The 19,864-nt window shown below is 34.2% G+C and overlaps 7 non-coding genes across 7 annotated transcripts; all 7 read right to left on the reverse strand.

Moving 5' to 3' along the window:
- Window positions 1-3,840: 3,840 nt before the first annotated feature.
- Window positions 3,841-3,912, reverse strand: trnac-gca (transfer RNA cysteine (anticodon GCA)). The gene has a single exon. It is a non-coding gene; the product is annotated as a tRNA-Cys (tRNA).
- Window positions 3,913-6,987: 3,075 nt separating this feature from the next.
- trnac-gca (transfer RNA cysteine (anticodon GCA)) lies at window positions 6,988-7,059 on the reverse strand. The gene has a single exon. It is a non-coding gene; the product is annotated as a tRNA-Cys (tRNA).
- Window positions 7,060-9,213: 2,154 nt separating this feature from the next.
- trnac-gca (transfer RNA cysteine (anticodon GCA)) lies at window positions 9,214-9,285 on the reverse strand. Its single transcript has one exon. It is a non-coding gene; the product is annotated as a tRNA-Cys (tRNA).
- Window positions 9,286-12,360: 3,075 nt separating this feature from the next.
- Window positions 12,361-12,432, reverse strand: trnac-gca (transfer RNA cysteine (anticodon GCA)). Its single transcript has one exon. It is a non-coding gene; the product is annotated as a tRNA-Cys (tRNA).
- A 2,154-nt stretch (window positions 12,433-14,586) lies between these two features.
- trnac-gca (transfer RNA cysteine (anticodon GCA)) lies at window positions 14,587-14,658 on the reverse strand. The gene has a single exon. It is a non-coding gene; the product is annotated as a tRNA-Cys (tRNA).
- Window positions 14,659-17,069: 2,411 nt separating this feature from the next.
- Window positions 17,070-17,141, reverse strand: trnac-gca (transfer RNA cysteine (anticodon GCA)). Its single transcript has one exon. It is a non-coding gene; the product is annotated as a tRNA-Cys (tRNA).
- Window positions 17,142-19,740: 2,599 nt separating this feature from the next.
- On the reverse strand, window positions 19,741-19,812 carry trnac-gca (transfer RNA cysteine (anticodon GCA)). The gene has a single exon. It is a non-coding gene; the product is annotated as a tRNA-Cys (tRNA).
- Between the last annotated feature and the right edge of the window lie 52 nt (window positions 19,813-19,864).

Raw genomic sequence — 19,864 nt, forward strand, 5'->3', positions numbered from 1 at the left:
ACTGTAAATATTGTAAATGTTACTCCTCGTGTGCCAACGAAAGATGTCGTAGCACTTCAATGCAACCTGTTTACCTTCAGTCCTGTGTGTAAAACATGGATGTCACGGTGTATGTACACATACACACACACGTAATGCAACTTTTACATACACAAGAATGGTTTTGTACAGTTTCCTTGCACATTTTGTAGACAGACCTAGTTGGTTACTAAATGTATTTTGTTTGAGGGATTTGTTTTGTCGAGGATCTGCAAACAAGTGGTTACATTTCTCGAGGGAGAAATGTGTCCTGGCTCATTGATAACTTTTCTTTTGTTCAGTTTCACTCACTGAGCAAATGAGGCTAGTTTCTGATTTCATAAAGCATTTATTACAAAAATACTTCTTTGGATGTAATGCAAATAGTTTCTTGAATTATTGTTAAAACATCTTCCTTTCTAGTCAGGAATTAACAGGAATTATTTACTGCAATGACAACTTTTGAATTTGACTAGTTCATCACTTGTAATAACAGTCCAGTGTGTAAATGAAGTGTAACTTTAGGTGTTGGTCCTCATGTTTACACAGACATAATGGATACATCAAATGTGGCTCTTCGCATGTGGGGCCAAAGGTCAGGGGTGTCCAAACTTTTTACAATTCAATTTTATTTGTGTAGCGCCAAATCACAACATACATTATCTCAAGGCACTGGGCATAGAACCCAAACAATTCACACAATGAGCAAACACTAGGCATCAGTGGAGAGAAAGAAAATCTCCTTTTTAACAAGAAGAAATCTCTGACTAAACCAGACTCAAATGTGTAGCCGTCTGCCTCAACTGATTGGGGTGAAAGGAAAGGGAGATGATGTAGAGACCAGGGGCACAACAATTGTATCAAGTCTATAAAGGGATGACATATTTAAATAAGATAATACAATTATTCTGATATCAACATTAATTATAGCATAATGGTAGCCTCGAAACTGCAACCTGAAGACAGAGAGAGGAAGGAAAGACACAAACTAGGGAGGTTAACAAGGTTAAAGTCATATTCATACTAAGATGGTCCAGGTTTCCCTGAGCCAGCTCTAACTATGAGCTTTATCAAAAAGGAAGGTTTTAAGTCTAACTTAAAATACAGAGAGTGTCTGCCTCCCATCCTGCTTTTATAGACTCTAGGAACCACAAGTAAACCTGTATTTGGGGTTATGAGTAAAACTAATTCAGGTTTGAAGGGGCCTGATCATTAAGTGCTTTGTACATGCGGAGGATTTTAAATTTAATTTTTAACTGTATGGGGAGTCAGTGTAGAGAAGCTAACACTGGAGTTATGTGGTCTCTGAACAGTAAAAGTTACATACACCTGTACCGTTTTATTTTCATTGTCACAATTATTTTTAAATGACAATGTAACCAAATCTAAGCCAGGCAAACAAATAAAAAGAAAATACTTGCCTTTCTTTTACATCTGTAGTCAGATGAAACAGCTCTTTACCAAATCGGGGACTAAACATGACCAAGGCTGATTTTCTGTCCCAGTCCGTCTCTGGCCATTAATAAGACATACAACTGGAGCTGTGGGCCGTACAAAATCTGACCATACTTTGGACTTGGCTGCAACATGCAACCTCCCCCCTAGATACCACTAAATCCTGCACACTGGTCTTTAATTACTTGAGGATGGGATTTTTTCACAACCAGTTTTAGAGTAGGATTCATGAGTAGAACATATGGAAAAACAAAAATGATGTGATCTGCACACGTTACTATTGTTTTAGATGAACTCACTCCCACATACATGAGATTTAAAAAAGCTGATTCCAGATCCCTAACGTTTGTTGAAAACATGCAGTGTTTTTATGTGTTGTATGAACTTAAAACCCAGAATGTTGAATTTGTAATGTGACAATGTACAAAGTGCCATAATAAAGCTAGCTGAATCAAACTAAAAAGTCATGGCAGTTTGCTTTTCACATTGAAATGTTTAATGAGAATTTACTCTGGTTCATTTGACTTCATGTAAAACACTAAACAACTTACAACATTAACTGTACACAATTTCAGTCACTACAGAAATCAAAAGTCGTCGCATGTCGTCCAAAATCAGTCGAAAAAGTCATAGTATAGTATGTCGTCCAAAATCAGTCGAAAAAGTCATAGCATAGTATGTCGTCCAAAATCAGTCAAAAATGTCATAGTATAGTATGTCGTCCAAAATAAGTCGAAAAAGTCATAGTATAGTATGTCGTTGATAATGAGACAAAAATGTCATAGTATAGCATGTCGTCCAAGATCAGTCAAAAAAGTCCTAGTATAGTATGTCGTCCAAAATCAGTCGAAAAAGTCATAGTATAGCATGTCGTCCAAAATCATTCAAAAATGTCATAGTATAGTATGTCGTCCAAAATCGGTCGAAAAAGTCATAGTATAGTATGTCATCCAAAATCAGTCAAAAAGGTCATTGTATAGTATGTCGTCTTAAATCACTCAAAAAAGTCATAGTATAGCATGTGGTCGAAAATCAGTCAAAAAAGTCATAGTATAGTATGTCGTCCAAAATCACCTAAAAAAGTAATTGTATAGTATGTCGTCCAAAATCAGTCAAAAAAGTCATAGTATAGTATGTCGTCTTAAATCACTCAAAAAACGTCATAGTATAGTATGTCGTCTTAAATCAGTCTAAAAAGTCATAGTTTAGTATGTCGTCTCAAATCACACAAAAAGTCATAGTATAGTATGTCGTCCAAAATCAGTCAAAAAAGTCATAGTATAGTATGTCGTCTCAAATCACACAAAAGTCATAGTATAGTATGTCGTCCAAAATCACTCAAAAAAATCATAGTATAGTATGTAGTCCAAAATCAGTTGAAAAAGTCATAGTATAGTATGTCGTTGAAAATGAGACAACAATGTCATAGTATAGTATGTTGGCCAAAATCGGTTGAAAAAGTCATTGTATAGTATGTCGTCGAAAATCAGTCAAAAAAGTCATAGTATAGTATGTCGTCCAAAATCACCTAAAAAAGTAATTGTATAGTATGTCGTCCAAAATCCGTCAAAAAAGTCATAGTATAGTATGTCGTCTTAAATCAGTCAAAAAAGTCATAGTATAGTATGTCGTCCAAAATCAAGCAAAAATGTCATAGTATAGCATGTCGTCCAAAATCAGTCAAAAAAGTCATAGTATAGTATGTCGTCCAAAATCAGTCAAAAAGGTCATAGTAAAGTATGTCGTCCAAAATCAGTAAAATAAGTCATAGTATAGTATGTCGTCCAAAAAAAGTCATAGTATAGTATGTCGTCCAAAAAAAGTCATAGTATAGCATGTCGTCGAAAATCAGTCGAGAAAAGTCATAGTATAGTATGTCGTCTTAAATCACTCAAAAAAGTCATAGTATAGCATGTGGTCGAAAATCAGTCAAAAAGGTCATAGTATAGTATGTCGTCCAAAATCAGTAAAAAAAGTCATAGTATAGTATGTGGTTGAAAATGAGACAACAATGTCATAGTATAGCATGTCGTCCAAAAGCAGTCAAAAAAGTCATAGTATAGCATGTCGTCCAAAGCAGTCCAAAATGTCATAGTTTAGTATGTCGTCCAAAATCGGTCGAAAAAGTCATAGTATAGTATGTCGTCCAAAATCAGTCAAAAAGGTCATAGTATAGTATGTCGTCCAAAATCACCTAAAAAAGTCATTGTATAGTATGTCGTCCAAAATCAGTCAAAAAAGTCATAGTATAGTATGTCGTCCAAAATCCCTCAAAATAGTCATAGTATGTCGTCCAAAATCAAAGTATATTATCTTTAATTTATACCCTTATGCATTTAAACGTAAACAGGTACCATGTTGTTGTGAAGGGAGCACCCAGAGTTGAACTGGGGACCTCTTGATCTGCAGTCAAATGCTCTACCACTGAGCTATACCCCCTCTGCCATAGTCAGGTGGAGATGTCGCACATGTCAGAAACAAGGCAAAATATATAACTTTACGTAGCCCAGTGTTGCACACTAATGAGCAAACCATGCAACCATCACATGCTTACATATAGCAACATTTACTGTACACAATTTCAGTCACTACAGAAATCAAAAGTCGTCGCATGTCGTCCAAAATCAGTCGGAAAAGTCATATTATAGTATGTCGTCCAAAATCAGTCGAAAAAGTCATAGTATAGTATGTTGTCCAAAATCAGTCAAAAATGTCATAGTATAGTATGTCGTCCAAAATAAGTCGAAAAAGTCATAGTATAGCATGTCGTCCAAAATCATTCAAAAATGTCATAGTATAGTATGTCGTCCAAAATCGGTCGAAAAAGTCATAGTATAGCATGTCGTCCAAAATCATTCAAAAAAGTCATAGTATAGTATGTCATCCAAAATCAGTCAAAAAGGTCATAGTATAGTATGTCGTCTTAAATCACTCAAAAAAGTCATAGTATAGCATGTGGTCGAAAATCAGTCAAAAAAGTCATAGTATAGTATGTCGTCCAAAATCACCTAAAAAAGTAATTGTATAGTATGTCGTCCAAAATCAGTCAAAAAAGTCATAGTATAGTATGTCGTCTTAAATCAGTCAAAAAAGTCATAGTATAGTATGTCGTTGAAAATGAGACAAAAATGTCATAGTATAGCATGTCGTCCAAAATCAGTGAAAAAGTCATAGTATAGTATGTCGTCCAAAATCAGTCAAAAAGGTCATAGTAAAGTATGTCGTCCAAAATCAGTACAAAAAGTCATAGTATAGTATGTCGTCCAAAAAAAGTCATAGTATAGCATGTCGTCCAAAATCAGTCGAGAAAAGTCATAGTATAGTATGTCGTCTTAAATCACTCAAAAAAGTCATAGTATAGCATGTGGTCGAAAATCAGTCAAAAAAGTCATAGTATAGCATGTGGTCGAAAGTCAGTCAAAAAAGTCATAGTATAGTACGTCGTCCAAAATCAGTAAAAAAAGTCATAGTATAGTATGTCGTCCAAAAAAAGTCATAGTATAGCATGTCGTCCAAAATCAGTCAAAAATGTCATAGTATAGTATGTCGTCCAAAATCAGTAAAAAAAGTCATAGTATAGTATGTCGTCCAAAAAAAGTCATAGTATAGAATGTCGTCCAAAATCAGTCAAAAATGTCATAGTATAGTATGTCATTGAAAATTAGACAAAAATGTCATAGTATAGCATGTCGTCCAAAATCAGTCAAAAATGTCATAGTATAGTATGTCGTCTTAAATCACTCAAAAAAGTCATAGTATAGCATGTGGTCGTAAATCACTCAAAAAAGTCATAGTATAGTATGTCGTCCAAAATCACCTAAAAAAGTAATTGTATAGTATGTCGTCCAAAATCAGTCAAAAAAGACATAGTATAGTATGTCGTCTTAAATCAGTCAAAAAAGTCATAGTATAGCATGTCGTCCAAAATCAAGCAAAAATGTCATAGTATAATATGTCGTCCAAAATCAGTCAAAAAAGTCATAGTATAGTATGTCGTCGAAAATCAGTCAAAAAAGTCATAGTATAGTATGTCGTCCAAAAAAAGTCATAGTATAGCATGTGGTCGAAAATCAGTCGAGAAAAGTCATAGTATAGTATGTCGTCCAAAATCAGTCAAAAAAGTCATAGTATAGTATGTCGTCCAAAATCAGTCAATAAAGTCATAGTATAGTATGTCGTCTTAAATCAGTCAAAAAAGTCATAGTGTAGTATGTCGTCCAAAATCAGTCAAAAAAGTCATAGTATAGTATGTCGTTGAAAATTAGACAAAAATGTCATAGTAAAGTAGTCGTCCAAAATCAGTCAAAAAAGTCATAGTATAGCATGTGGTCCAAAAAAAGTAATAGTATAGCATGTGGTCAAAAATCAGTCGAGAAAAGTCATAGTATAGTATGTGGTCCAAAAAAAGTAATAGTAGTGCATGTGGTCGAAAATCAGTCGAGAAAAGTCATAGTATAGTATGTCGTCTTAAATCACTCAAAAAAGTCATAGTATAGCATGTGGTCGAAAATCAGTCAAAAAAGTCATAGTATAGTATGTCGTCCAAAATCAGTCAAAAAAGTCATAGTATAGTACGTCGTCCAAAATAAGTCGAAAAAGTCATAGTATAGCATGTCGTCCAAAATCAGTCAAAAAAGTCATAGTATAGCATGTCGTCCAAAATCAGTCGAGAAAAGTCATAGTATAGTATGTCGTCTTAAATCACTCAAAAAAGTCATAGTATAGAATGTGGTCGAAAATCAGTCAAAAAAGTCATAGTATAGTAAGTGGTCGAAAATCAGTCAAAAAAGTCATAGTATAGTATGTGGTCCAAAAAAAGTCATAGTATAGCATGTGGTCGAAAATCAGTCGAGAAAAGTCATAGTATAGTATGTCGTCTTAAATCACTCAAAAAAGTCATAGTATAGCATGTGGTCGAAAATCAGTCAAAAAAGTCATAGTATAGTATGTCGTCCAAAATCAGTCAAAAAAGTCATAGTATAGTATGTCGTCCAAAATCAGTCAATAAAGTCATAGTATAGTATGTCGTCTTAAATCAGTCAAAAAAGTCATAGTGTAGTATGTCGTCCAAAATCAGTCAAAAAAGTCATAGTATAGTATGTCGTTGAAAATTAGACAAAAATGTCATAGTAAAGCATGTTGTCCAAAATCAGTCAAAAAAGTCCTGGTATAGTATGTCGTCCAAAATCAGTCAAAAAAGTCATAGTATAGTATGTCGTCTTAAATCAGTCAAAAAAGTCATAGTATAGTATGTCGTTGAAAATGAGACAAAAATGTCATAGTAAAGCATGTCGTCCAAAATCAGTCGAAAAACTCATAGTATTGTATGTTGTCCAAAATCAGTCAAAAAAGTCATAGTATAGTATGTCATCCAAAATCATCTAAAAAGTCATAGTATAGTATGTCGTCCAAAATCATCTAAAAAGTCATAGTATGTCGTCCAAAATCACAGTATATTATCTTTAATTTTTACCCTTATGCATTTAAACGTAAACAGGTACCATGTTGTTGTGAAGGGAGCACCCAGATTTGAACTGGGGACCTCTTGATCTGCAGTCAAATGCTCTACCACTGAGCTATACCCCCTCTGCCAAAGTCAGGTGGAGATGTCGCACATGTCAGAAACAAGGCAAAATATATAACTTTACGTAGCCCAGTGTTGCACACTAATGAGCAAACCATGCAACCATCACATGCTTACATATAGCAACATTTACTGTTCACAATTTCAGTCACTACAGAAATCAAAAGTCGTTGCATGTCGTCCAAAATCAGTCAAAAATGTCATAGTATAGCATGTCGTCCAAAATCAGTCAATAAAGTCATAGTCTAGTATGTTGTCCAAAATCAGTCAAAAAAGTCATAGTATAGTATGTCCTCCAAAATCCAGCAAAAATGTCAAAGTATAGTATGTCGTCCAAAATCAGTAAAAAAAAAGTCATAGTATAGTATGTCGTCCAAAAAAAGTCATAGTATAGCATGTCGTCCAAAATCAGTCGAGAAAAGTCATAGTATAGTATGTCGTCCAAAATCAGTAAAAAAAAAGTCATAGTATAGTATGTCGTCCAAAAAAAGTCATAGTATAGCATGTCGTCCAAAATCAGTCGAGAAAAGTCATAGTATAGTATGTCGTCTTAAATCACTCAAAAAAGTCATAGTATAGCATGTGGTCGAAAATCAGTCAAAAAAGTCATAGTATAGTGTGTCTTCCAAAATCAGTCAAAAAAGTCATAGTATAGTATGTCGTACAAAATCAGTCAATAAAGTCATAGTATAGTACGTCGTCTTAAATCAGTCAAAAAAGTCATAGTATAGTATGTCGTTGAAAATGAGACAAAAATGTCATAGTATAGCATGTCGTCCAAAATCAGTCAAAAAAGTCATAGTAAAGTATGTCGTCCAAAATCAGTCAAAAAAGTCATAGTATAGTATGTCGTCCAAAATCCAGCAAAAATGTCATAGTATAGCATGTCGTCCAAAATCAGTCAAAAAAGTCATAGTATAGTATGTCGTCCAAAATCAGTCAAAAAGGTCATAGTATAGTATGTCGTCCAAAATCAGTAAAAAAAAGTCATAGTATAGTATGTCGTCCAAAAAAAGTCATAGTATAGCATGTTGTCCAAAATCAGTCGAGAAAAGTCATAGTATAGTATGTCGTCTTAAATCACTCAAAAAAGTCATAGTATAGAATGTGGTCGAAAATCAATCAAAAAAGTCATAGTATAGCATGTGGTCGAAAATCAGTCAAAAAAGTCATAGTATAGTATGTCGTCCAAAATCCAGCAAAAATGTCATAGTATAGCATGTCGTCCAAAATCAGTCAAAAAAGTCATAGTATAGTATGTTGTCCAAAATCAGTCAAAAAGGTCATAGTATAGTATGTCGTCCAAAATCAGTACAAAAAGTCATAGTATAGTATGTCGTCCAAAAAAAGTCATAGTATAGCATGTCGTCCAAAATCAGTCGAGAAAAGTCATAGTTTAGTATGTCATCTTAAATCACTCAAAAAAGTCATAGTATAGAATGTGGTCGAAAATCAGTCAAAAAAGTCATAGTATAGTATGTCGTCCAAAATCAGTCAAAAAAGTCATTGTATAGTATGTCGTCCAAAATCAGTCAAAAAGGTCATAGTATAGTATGTCGTCTTAAATCACTCAAAAAAGTCATAGTATAGCATGTGGTCGAAAATCAGTCAAAAAAGTCAAAGTATAGTATGTCGTCCAAAATCAGTCAAAAAAGTCATAGTATAGTATGTTGTCCAAAATCAGTCAATAAAGTCATAGTATAGTATGTTGTCTTAAATCAGTCAAAAAAGTCATAGTATAGTATGTCGTTGAAAATTAGACAAAAATGTCATAGTATAGCATGTCGTCCAAAATCAGTCAAAAAAGTCCTGGTATAGTATGTCGTCCAAAATCAGTCAAAAAAGTCATAGTATAGTATGTTGTCCAAAAGCAGTCAAAAAAGTCATAGTATAGTATGTCGTTGAAAATGAGACAAAAATGTCATAGTATAGCATGTCGTCCAAAATCAGTCAAAAAAGTCCTAGTATAGTATGTCGTCCAAAATCAGTCAAAAAAGTCATAGTATTGTATGTTGTCCAAAATCAGTCAAAAAAGTCATAGTATAGTATGTCGTCCAAAATCATCTAAAAAGTCATAGTATAGTATGTCCAAAATCACAGTATATTTTCTTTACGTTTTACCCTTATGCATTTAAATAGGTACCATGATGTTGTGAAGGGGGCACCCAGATTTGAACTGGGGACCTCTTGATCTGCAGTCAAATGCTCTACCACTGAGCTATACCCCCTCTGCCATAGTCAGGTGGAGATGTCGCACATGTCAGAAACAAGGCAAAATATATAACTTTACGTAGCCCAGTGTTGCACACTAATGAGCAAACCATGCAACCATCACATGCTTACATATAGCAACATTTACTGTACACAATTTCAGTCACTACAGAAATCAAAAGTCGTCGCATGTCGTCCAAAATCAGTCGGAAAAGTCATATTATAGTATGTCGTCCAAAATCAGTCGAAAAAGTCATAGTATAGTATGTTGTCCAAAATCAGTCAAAAATGTCATAGTATAGTATGTCGTCCAAAATAAGTCGAAAAAGTCATAGTATAGCATGTCGTCCAAAATCATTCAAAAATGTCATAGTATAGTATGTCGTCCAAAATCGGTCGAAAAAGTCATAGTATAGCATGTCGTCCAAAATCATTCAAAAAAGTCATAGTATAGTATGTCATCCAAAATCAGTCAAAAAGGTCATAGTATAGTATGTCGTCTTAAATCACTCAAAAAAGTCATAGTATAGCATGTGGTCGAAAATCAGTCAAAAAAGTCATAGTATAGTATGTCGTCCAAAATCACCTAAAAAAGTAATTGTATAGTATGTCGTCCAAAATCAGTCAAAAAAGTCATAGTATAGTATGTCGTCTTAAATCAGTCAAAAAAGTCATAGTATAGTATGTCGTTGAAAATGAGACAAAAATGTCATAGTATAGCATGTCGTCCAAAATCAGTGAAAAAGTCATAGTATAGTATGTCGTCCAAAATCAGTCAAAAAGGTCATAGTAAAGTATGTCGTCCAAAATCAGTACAAAAAGTCATAGTATAGTATGTCGTCCAAAAAAAGTCATAGTATAGCATGTCGTCCAAAATCAGTCGAGAAAAGTCATAGTATAGTATGTCGTCTTAAATCACTCAAAAAAGTCATAGTATAGCATGTGGTCGAAAATCAGTCAAAAAAGTCATAGTATAGCATGTGGTCGAAAGTCAGTCAAAAAAGTCATAGTATAGTACGTCGTCCAAAATCAGTAAAAAAAGTCATAGTATAGTATGTCGTCCAAAAAAAGTCATAGTATAGCATGTCGTCCAAAATCAGTCAAAAATGTCATAGTATAGTATGTCGTCCAAAATCAGTAAAAAAAGTCATAGTATAGTATGTCGTCCAAAAAAAGTCATAGTATAGAATGTCGTCCAAAATCAGTCAAAAATGTCATAGTATAGTATGTCATTGAAAATTAGACAAAAATGTCATAGTATAGCATGTCGTCCAAAATCAGTCAAAAATGTCATAGTATAGTATGTCGTCTTAAATCACTCAAAAAAGTCATAGTATAGCATGTGGTCGTAAATCACTCAAAAAAGTCATAGTATAGTATGTCGTCCAAAATCACCTAAAAAAGTAATTGTATAGTATGTCGTCCAAAATCAGTCAAAAAAGACATAGTATAGTATGTCGTCTTAAATCAGTCAAAAAAGTCATAGTATAGCATGTCGTCCAAAATCAAGCAAAAATGTCATAGTATAATATGTCGTCCAAAATCAGTCAAAAAAGTCATAGTATAGTATGTCGTCGAAAATCAGTCAAAAAAGTCATAGTATAGTATGTCGTCCAAAAAAAGTCATAGTATAGCATGTGGTCGAAAATCAGTCGAGAAAAGTCATAGTATAGTATGTCGTCCAAAATCAGTCAAAAAAGTCATAGTATAGTATGTCGTCCAAAATCAGTCAATAAAGTCATAGTATAGTATGTCGTCTTAAATCAGTCAAAAAAGTCATAGTGTAGTATGTCGTCCAAAATCAGTCAAAAAAGTCATAGTATAGTATGTCGTTGAAAATTAGACAAAAATGTCATAGTAAAGTAGTCGTCCAAAATCAGTCAAAAAAGTCATAGTATAGCATGTGGTCCAAAAAAAGTAATAGTATAGCATGTGGTCAAAAATCAGTCGAGAAAAGTCATAGTATAGTATGTGGTCCAAAAAAAGTAATAGTAGTGCATGTGGTCGAAAATCAGTCGAGAAAAGTCATAGTATAGTATGTCGTCTTAAATCACTCAAAAAAGTCATAGTATAGCATGTGGTCGAAAATCAGTCAAAAAAGTCATAGTATAGTATGTCGTCCAAAATCAGTCAAAAAAGTCATAGTATAGTACGTCGTCCAAAATAAGTCGAAAAAGTCATAGTATAGCATGTCGTCCAAAATCAGTCAAAAAAGTCATAGTATAGCATGTCGTCCAAAATCAGTCGAGAAAAGTCATAGTATAGTATGTCGTCTTAAATCACTCAAAAAAGTCATAGTATAGAATGTGGTCGAAAATCAGTCAAAAAAGTCATAGTATAGTAAGTGGTCGAAAATCAGTCAAAAAAGTCATAGTATAGTATGTGGTCCAAAAAAAGTCATAGTATAGCATGTGGTCGAAAATCAGTCGAGAAAAGTCATAGTATAGTATGTCGTCTTAAATCACTCAAAAAAGTCATAGTATAGCATGTGGTCGAAAATCAGTCAAAAAAGTCATAGTATAGTATGTCGTCCAAAATCAGTCAAAAAAGTCATAGTATAGTATGTCGTCCAAAATCAGTCAATAAAGTCATAGTATAGTATGTCGTCTTAAATCAGTCAAAAAAGTCATAGTGTAGTATGTCGTCCAAAATCAGTCAAAAAAGTCATAGTATAGTATGTCGTTGAAAATTAGACAAAAATGTCATAGTAAAGCATGTTGTCCAAAATCAGTCAAAAAAGTCCTGGTATAGTATGTCGTCCAAAATCAGTCAAAAAAGTCATAGTATAGTATGTCGTCTTAAATCAGTCAAAAAAGTCATAGTATAGTATGTCGTTGAAAATGAGACAAAAATGTCATAGTAAAGCATGTCGTCCAAAATCAGTCGAAAAACTCATAGTATTGTATGTTGTCCAAAATCAGTCAAAAAAGTCATAGTATAGTATGTCATCCAAAATCATCTAAAAAGTCATAGTATAGTATGTCGTCCAAAATCATCTAAAAAGTCATAGTATGTCGTCCAAAATCACAGTATATTATCTTTAATTTTTACCCTTATGCATTTAAACGTAAACAGGTACCATGTTGTTGTGAAGGGAGCACCCAGATTTGAACTGGGGACCTCTTGATCTGCAGTCAAATGCTCTACCACTGAGCTATACCCCCTCTGCCAAAGTCAGGTGGAGATGTCGCACATGTCAGAAACAAGGCAAAATATATAACTTTACGTAGCCCAGTGTTGCACACTAATGAGCAAACCATGCAACCATCACATGCTTACATATAGCAACATTTACTGTTCACAATTTCAGTCACTACAGAAATCAAAAGTCGTTGCATGTCGTCCAAAATCAGTCAAAAATGTCATAGTATAGCATGTCGTCCAAAATCAGTCAATAAAGTCATAGTCTAGTATGTTGTCCAAAATCAGTCAAAAAAGTCATAGTATAGTATGTCCTCCAAAATCCAGCAAAAATGTCAAAGTATAGTATGTCGTCCAAAATCAGTAAAAAAAAAGTCATAGTATAGTATGTCGTCCAAAAAAAGTCATAGTATAGCATGTCGTCCAAAATCAGTCGAGAAAAGTCATAGTATAGTATGTCGTCCAAAATCAGTAAAAAAAAAGTCATAGTATAGTATGTCGTCCAAAAAAAGTCATAGTATAGCATGTCGTCCAAAATCAGTCGAGAAAAGTCATAGTATAGTATGTCGTCTTAAATCACTCAAAAAAGTCATAGTATAGCATGTGGTCGAAAATCAGTCAAAAAAGTCATAGTATAGTGTGTCTTCCAAAATCAGTCAAAAAAGTCATAGTATAGTATGTCGTACAAAATCAGTCAATAAAGTCATAGTATAGTACGTCGTCTTAAATCAGTCAAAAAAGTCATAGTATAGTATGTCGTTGAAAATGAGACAAAAATGTCATAGTATAGCATGTCGTCCAAAATCAGTCAAAAAAGTCATAGTAAAGTATGTCGTCCAAAATCAGTCAAAAAAGTCATAGTATAGTATGTCGTCCAAAATCCAGCAAAAATGTCATAGTATAGCATGTCGTCCAAAATCAGTCAAAAAAGTCATAGTATAGTATGTCGTCCAAAATCAGTCAAAAAGGTCATAGTATAGTATGTCGTCCAAAATCAGTAAAAAAAAGTCATAGTATAGTATGTCGTCCAAAAAAAGTCATAGTATAGCATGTTGTCCAAAATCAGTCGAGAAAAGTCATAGTATAGTATGTCGTCTTAAATCACTCAAAAAAGTCATAGTATAGAATGTGGTCGAAAATCAATCAAAAAAGTCATAGTATAGCATGTGGTCGAAAATCAGTCAAAAAAGTCATAGTATAGTATGTCGTCCAAAATCCAGCAAAAATGTCATAGTATAGCATGTCGTCCAAAATCAGTCAAAAAAGTCATAGTATAGTATGTTGTCCAAAATCAGTCAAAAAGGTCATAGTATAGTATGTCGTCCAAAATCAGTACAAAAAGTCATAGTATAGTATGTCGTCCAAAAAAAGTCATAGTATAGCATGTCGTCCAAAATCAGTCGAGAAAAGTCATAGTATAGTATGTCATCTTAAATCACTCAAAAAAGTCATAGTATAGAATGTGGTCGAAAATCAGTCAAAAAAGTCATAGTATAGTATGTCGTCCAAAATCAGTCAAAAAAGTCATTGTATAGTATGTCGTCCAAAATCAGTCAAAAAGGTCATAGTATAGTATGTCGTCTTAAATCACTCAAAAAAGTCATAGTATAGCATGTGGTCGAAAATCAGTCAAAAAAGTCAAAGTATAGTATGTCGTCCAAAATCAGTCAAAAAAGTCATAGTATAGTATGTTGTCCAAAATCAGTCAATAAAGTCATAGTATAGTATGTTGTCTTAAATCAGTCAAAAAAGTCATAGTATAGTATGTCGTTGAAAATTAGACAAAAATGTCATAGTATAGCATGTCGTCCAAAATCAGTCAAAAAAGTCCTGGTATAGTATGTCGTCCAAAATCAGTCAAAAAAGTCATAGTATAGTATGTTGTCCAAAAGCAGTCAAAAAAGTCATAGTATAGTATGTCGTTGAAAATGAGACAAAAATGTCATAGTATAGCATGTCGTCCAAAATCAGTCAAAAAAGTCCTAGTATAGTATGTCGTCCAAAATCAGTCAAAAAAGTCATAGTATTGTATGTTGTCCAAAATCAGTCAAAAAAGTCATAGTATAGTATGTCGTCCAAAATCATCTAAAAAGTCATAGTATAGTATGTCCAAAATCACAGTATATTTTCTTTACGTTTTACCCTTATGCATTTAAATAGGTACCATGATGTTGTGAAGGGGGCACCCAGATTTGAACTGGGGACCTCTTGATCTGCAGTCAAATGCTCTACCACTGAGCTATACCCCCTCTGCCATAGTCAGGTGGAGATGTCGCACATGTCAGAAACAAGGCAAAATATATAACTTTACGTAGCCCAGTGTTGCACACTAATGAGCAAACCATGCAACCATCACATGCTTACATATAGCAACATTTACTGTACACAATTTCAGTCACTACAGAAATCAAAAGTCGTCGCATGTCGTCCAAAATCAGTCAAAAAGGTCATAGTATAGTATGTCGTCTTAAATCACTCAAAAAAGTCATAGTATAGCATGTGGTCGAAAATCAGTCAAAAAAGTCATAGTATAGTATGTCGTCCAAAATCAGTCAAAAAAGTCATAGTATAGTATGTCGTCCAAAATCAGTCAAAAAAGTCATAGTATAGTACGTCGTCCAAAATCAGTCAATAAAGTCATAGTATAGTACGTCGTCTTAAATCAGTCAAAAAAGTCATAGTATAGCATGTCGTCCAAAATCAGTCAAAAAAGTCATAGTATAGCATGTCGTCCAAAATCAGTCAAAAAAGTCATAGTATAGCATGTCGTCCAAAATCAGTCGAGAAAAGTCATAGTATAGTATGTCGTCTTAAATCACTCAAAAAAGTCATAGTATAGAATGTGGTCGAAAATCAGTTGAAAAAGTCATAGTATAGTAAGTGGTCGAAAATCTGTCAAAAAAGTCATAGTATAGTATGTCGTCCAAAATCAGTCAAAAAAGTCATAGTATAGTATGTCGTCCAAAATCAGTCAAAAAGGTCATAGTATAGTACGTCGTCTTAAATCACTCAAAAAAGTCATAGTATAGCATGTGGTCGAAAATCAGTTGAAAAAGTCATAGTATAGTAAGTGGTCGAAAATCTGTCAAAAAAGTCATAGTATAGTATGTCGTCCAAAATCAGTCAAAAAAGTCATAGTATAGAATGTGGTCGAAAATCAGTTGAAAAAGTCATAGTATAGTAAGTGGTCGAAAATCTGTCAAAAAAGTCATAGTATAGTATGTCGTCCAAAATCAGTCAAAAAAGTCATAGTATAGTATGTCGTCCAAAATCAGTCAAAAAAGTCCTGGTTAGGGATGTAACGATTACCGGTATGACGATAAACCGCGGTAAAATTCCCGACGGTTATCATACCGTTTCAAATTTTAATTATCGTTAAAACCGTGATTGATTACCGCAACTGATTACCGAAAAACTCACAGTGATACTGCTCATTTCCTGGAGAAGCAGCAGCACCTGAACGGCACTCGCTCAAGCGGGCGCGCATGCGCAGTTTGCACTGTCTGTCCAGCGACAACACGGCTGAAGCCACCTGCGCTCCAGAGATTACCCCCCGTAAGATCAGAAATCTGGGCATATTTTGAATTTTTAAAGGATGTTGAGAGTAAAATAATTGAAGACCATCAATCCTTGTGCAGAAAATGCAAAAAAAAAATCTCCGCGAAGCCACTTCCAATATGATGAGCCATCTCCGTGACCACCACACACAACTTTTCAGCGGGTAAGTCAACAAAAACGGGATTTCGGAATAGTGGGAAACGTCATGGTTTGTCTCGTGAAAGCGAGTAGTGTGCAGACGACAGGTACCGTAGCAGACCAAAATGTGTTTGTTTCTGTGTTTTTTTATTTTATTTTTATGCTGTGTACGACCGCTGCTACTTAATTATTATCCGACACAGAGTGAGGACCTGTGTGTGTGTGTGTGTGTCAGTCAGTCAGATGATAATTATTATTAATAATAATAATAATAATAATAATAATAATAATAATAATAATGATAATAATAATAATAATCATATAATATAAAATATCTTTTTTTAAATAAAACTTGGTTAAAAGATTTCAGTGTGTGTGTGTTCAGTACTTTTGGAACATTTTGAACACATCTAACAATACCGTGATAATATTGATAACCGTGATAATTTTGGTCACGATAACCGTGATATGAAATGTTCATATCGTTACATCTCTAGTCCTGGTATAGTATGTCGTCCAAAATCAGTCAAAAAAGTCATAGTATAGTATGTCGTCCAAAATCAGTAAAAAAAGTCATAGTATAGTATGTCGTCCAAAATCATCTAAAAAGTCATAGTATAGTATCTCGTCCAAAATCAAGCAAAAATGTCATAGTATAGTATGTCGTCCAAAATCAGTCAAAAAGGTCATAGTATAGTATGTCGTCCAAAATCAGTCAAAAAAGTCATAGTATAGTATGTCGTTGAAAATGAGACAAAAATGTCATAGTATAGCATGTCGTCCAAAATCAGTCAAAAAAGTCCTAGTATAGTATGTCGTCCAAAATCAGTCAAAAAAGTCATAGTATAGTATGTCGTCCAAAATCCCTCAAAATAGTCATAGTATGTCGTCCAAAATCAAAGTATATTATCTTTAATTTTTACCCTTATGCATTTAAACGTAAACAGGTACCATGTTGTTGTGAAGGGAGCACCCAGAGTTGAACTGGGGACCTCTTGATCTGCAGTCAAATGCTCTACCACTGAGCTATACCCCCTCTGCCATAGTCAGGTGGAGATGTCGCACATGTCAGAAACAAGGCAAAATATATAACTTTACGTAGCCCAGTGTTGCACACTAATGAGCAAACCATGCAACCATCACATGCTTACATATAGCAACATTTACTGTACACAATTTCAGTCACTACAGAAATCAAAAGTCGTCGCATGTCGTCCAAAATCAGTCAAAAATGTCATAGTATAGCATGTCGTCCAAAATCAGTCAAAAAAGTCATAGTCTAGTATGTTTTCCAAAATCAGTCAAAAAAGTCATAGTATAGTATGTCGTCCAAAATCAGTCAAAAATGTCATAGTATAGTATGTCGTCCAAAATAAGTCGAAAAAGTCATAGTATAGCATGTCGTCCAAAATCAGTCAAAAATGTCATAGTATAGTATATCGTCCAAAATCGGTCGAAAAAGTCATAGTATAGCATGTCGTCCAAAATCAGTCAAAAAGGTCCTAGTATAGTATGTCGTCCAAAATCAGTCAAAAAAGTCATAGTATAGTATGTCGTTGAAAATGAGACAAAAATGTCATAGTATAGCATGTCGTCCAAAATCAGTCAAAAAAGTCCTAGTATCGTATGTCGTCCGAAATCAGTCGAAAAAGTCATAGTATAGCATGTCATCCAAAATCAGTCAAAAAAAGTCATAGTATAGTATGTCACCCAAAATCAGTCAAAAAAGTCATAGTATAGTATGTCGTCCAAAATCAGTCAAAAAAAGTCACAGTATAGTATGTCACCCAAAATCAGTCAAAAAGGTCATAGTATAGTATGTCGTCCAAAATCAGTAAAAAAATCATAGTATAGTATGTCATCCAAAAAAAGTCATAGTATAGCATGTCGTCCAAAATCAGTCAAGAAAAGTCATAGTATAGTATGTCGTTGAAAATGAGACAACAATGTCATAGTATAGCATGTCGTCCAAAAGCAGTGAAAAAAAGTCATAGTATAGCATATCGTCCAAAATCAGTCAAAAATGTCATAGTATAGTATATCGTCCAAAATCGGTTGAAAAGTCATAGTAAAGCATGTCGTCCAAAATCAGTCAAAAAGGTCATAGTATAGTATGTCGTCTTAAATCACTCAAAAAAAGTCATCGTATAGTAAGTGGTCGAAAAAGAGACAAAAATGTCAAAGTATAGCATGTCGTCCAAAATCAGTCAAAAATGTCATAGTATAGTATGTCGTCCAAAATCAGTCAAAAAAGTCATAGTATAGTATCTCGTCCAAAATCAAGCCAAAATGTCATAGTAAAGTATGTCGTCCAAAATCAGTCAAAAAGGTCATAGTATAGTATGTCGTCCAAAATCAGTAAAAAAAGGCATAGTATAGTATGTCGTTGAAAATCAGACAACAATGTCATAGTATATAGCATGTCGTCCAAAAGCAGTCAAAAAAGTCATAGTATAGCATGTCGTCCAAAATCAGTCCAAAATGTCATAGTTTAGTATGTCGTCCAAAATCGGTCGAAAAAGTCATAGTATAGTATGTCGTCCAAAATCAGTCAAAAAGGTCATAGTATAGTATGTCGTCTTAAATCAATCAAAAAATTCATAGTATGGCATGTGGTCGAAAATCAGTCAAAAAAGTCATAGTATAGTACAGGTCTGGCCAACCTGTGGCTCCCGAGCCGCATGCGGCTCTTTGCCTAGTTTCATGTGGCTCTTGAGTTCGTGTTTTTTTTTTTTTTTCATGTATGTGTACCTATGTTCGCCTTAATTCAATATCAAACGCGCACATGCACGAGGGAAAACCTCATTGTTCAGTAAACAATTTGTGTCAAGTTCGCACAGGAAATGTCAGGGAAAAAATGCACAGCAAAACGAAAATACAAAGATGAAACACAGGACGTTTTTAACAGCATGGGAGAGTTAAACGGTCACAAAAATCACGAGAATTCACGTTAATCAAGGCTTTTATTATTGGTTATTTATCCTTTTTTTTTAACACTGCACTATTTATATTTGTAATGTGTGTTTGATTGTGTGAATGACATGTTTATGCTGATTGTTGTTTTTATGTGTGGCTAAGCACTTTACTGGAGCAGTGCTACAATTTCGTTGTATTTTTAATGCAATGACAATAAAGGCATTCTATTCTATTCTATTCTATTTTTTTGTTGAACAAAATGGCAAGCCATTCTGTCATGTCGTTGGTGTGTGACATTTACAGTAAATCTGGCTGAGCAGAGGTATGTCTGTGTGTGTGAGGGACAGGGATGGGGGGATGTTCATGTGTGCCGTGCGTATGATGTGGCTCTTTGCAGTAACACCATAAAAAATGTGGCTCTTAGTCTCTGAGTGGTTGGCCACCCCTGGTATAGTATGTCGTCCAAAATCACCTAAAAAAGTCATTGTATAGTATGTCGTGCAAAATCAGTCTAAAAAGTCATAGTATAGTATGTCGTTGAAAATGACACAACAATGTCATAGTATAGCATGTCGTCCAAAATCAGTCAAAACAGTCATAGTATAGTATGTCGTCCAAAATCCCTCAAAATAGTCATAGTATAGTATGTCGTCCAAAATCACAGTATATTTTCTTTACCCTTATGCATTTAAACGTAAACAGGTACCATGTTGTTGTGAAGGGAGCACCCAGAGTTGAACTGGGGACCTCTTGATCTGCAGTCAAATGCTCTACCACTGAGCTATACCCCCTCTGCCATAGTCAGGTGGAGATGTCGCACATGTCAGAAACAAGGCAAAATAT

This window comes from Solea solea, chromosome 16, assembly GCF_958295425.1.
Source record: "Solea solea chromosome 16, fSolSol10.1, whole genome shotgun sequence".
NCBI lineage: Eukaryota > Metazoa > Chordata > Actinopteri > Pleuronectiformes > Soleidae > Solea > Solea solea.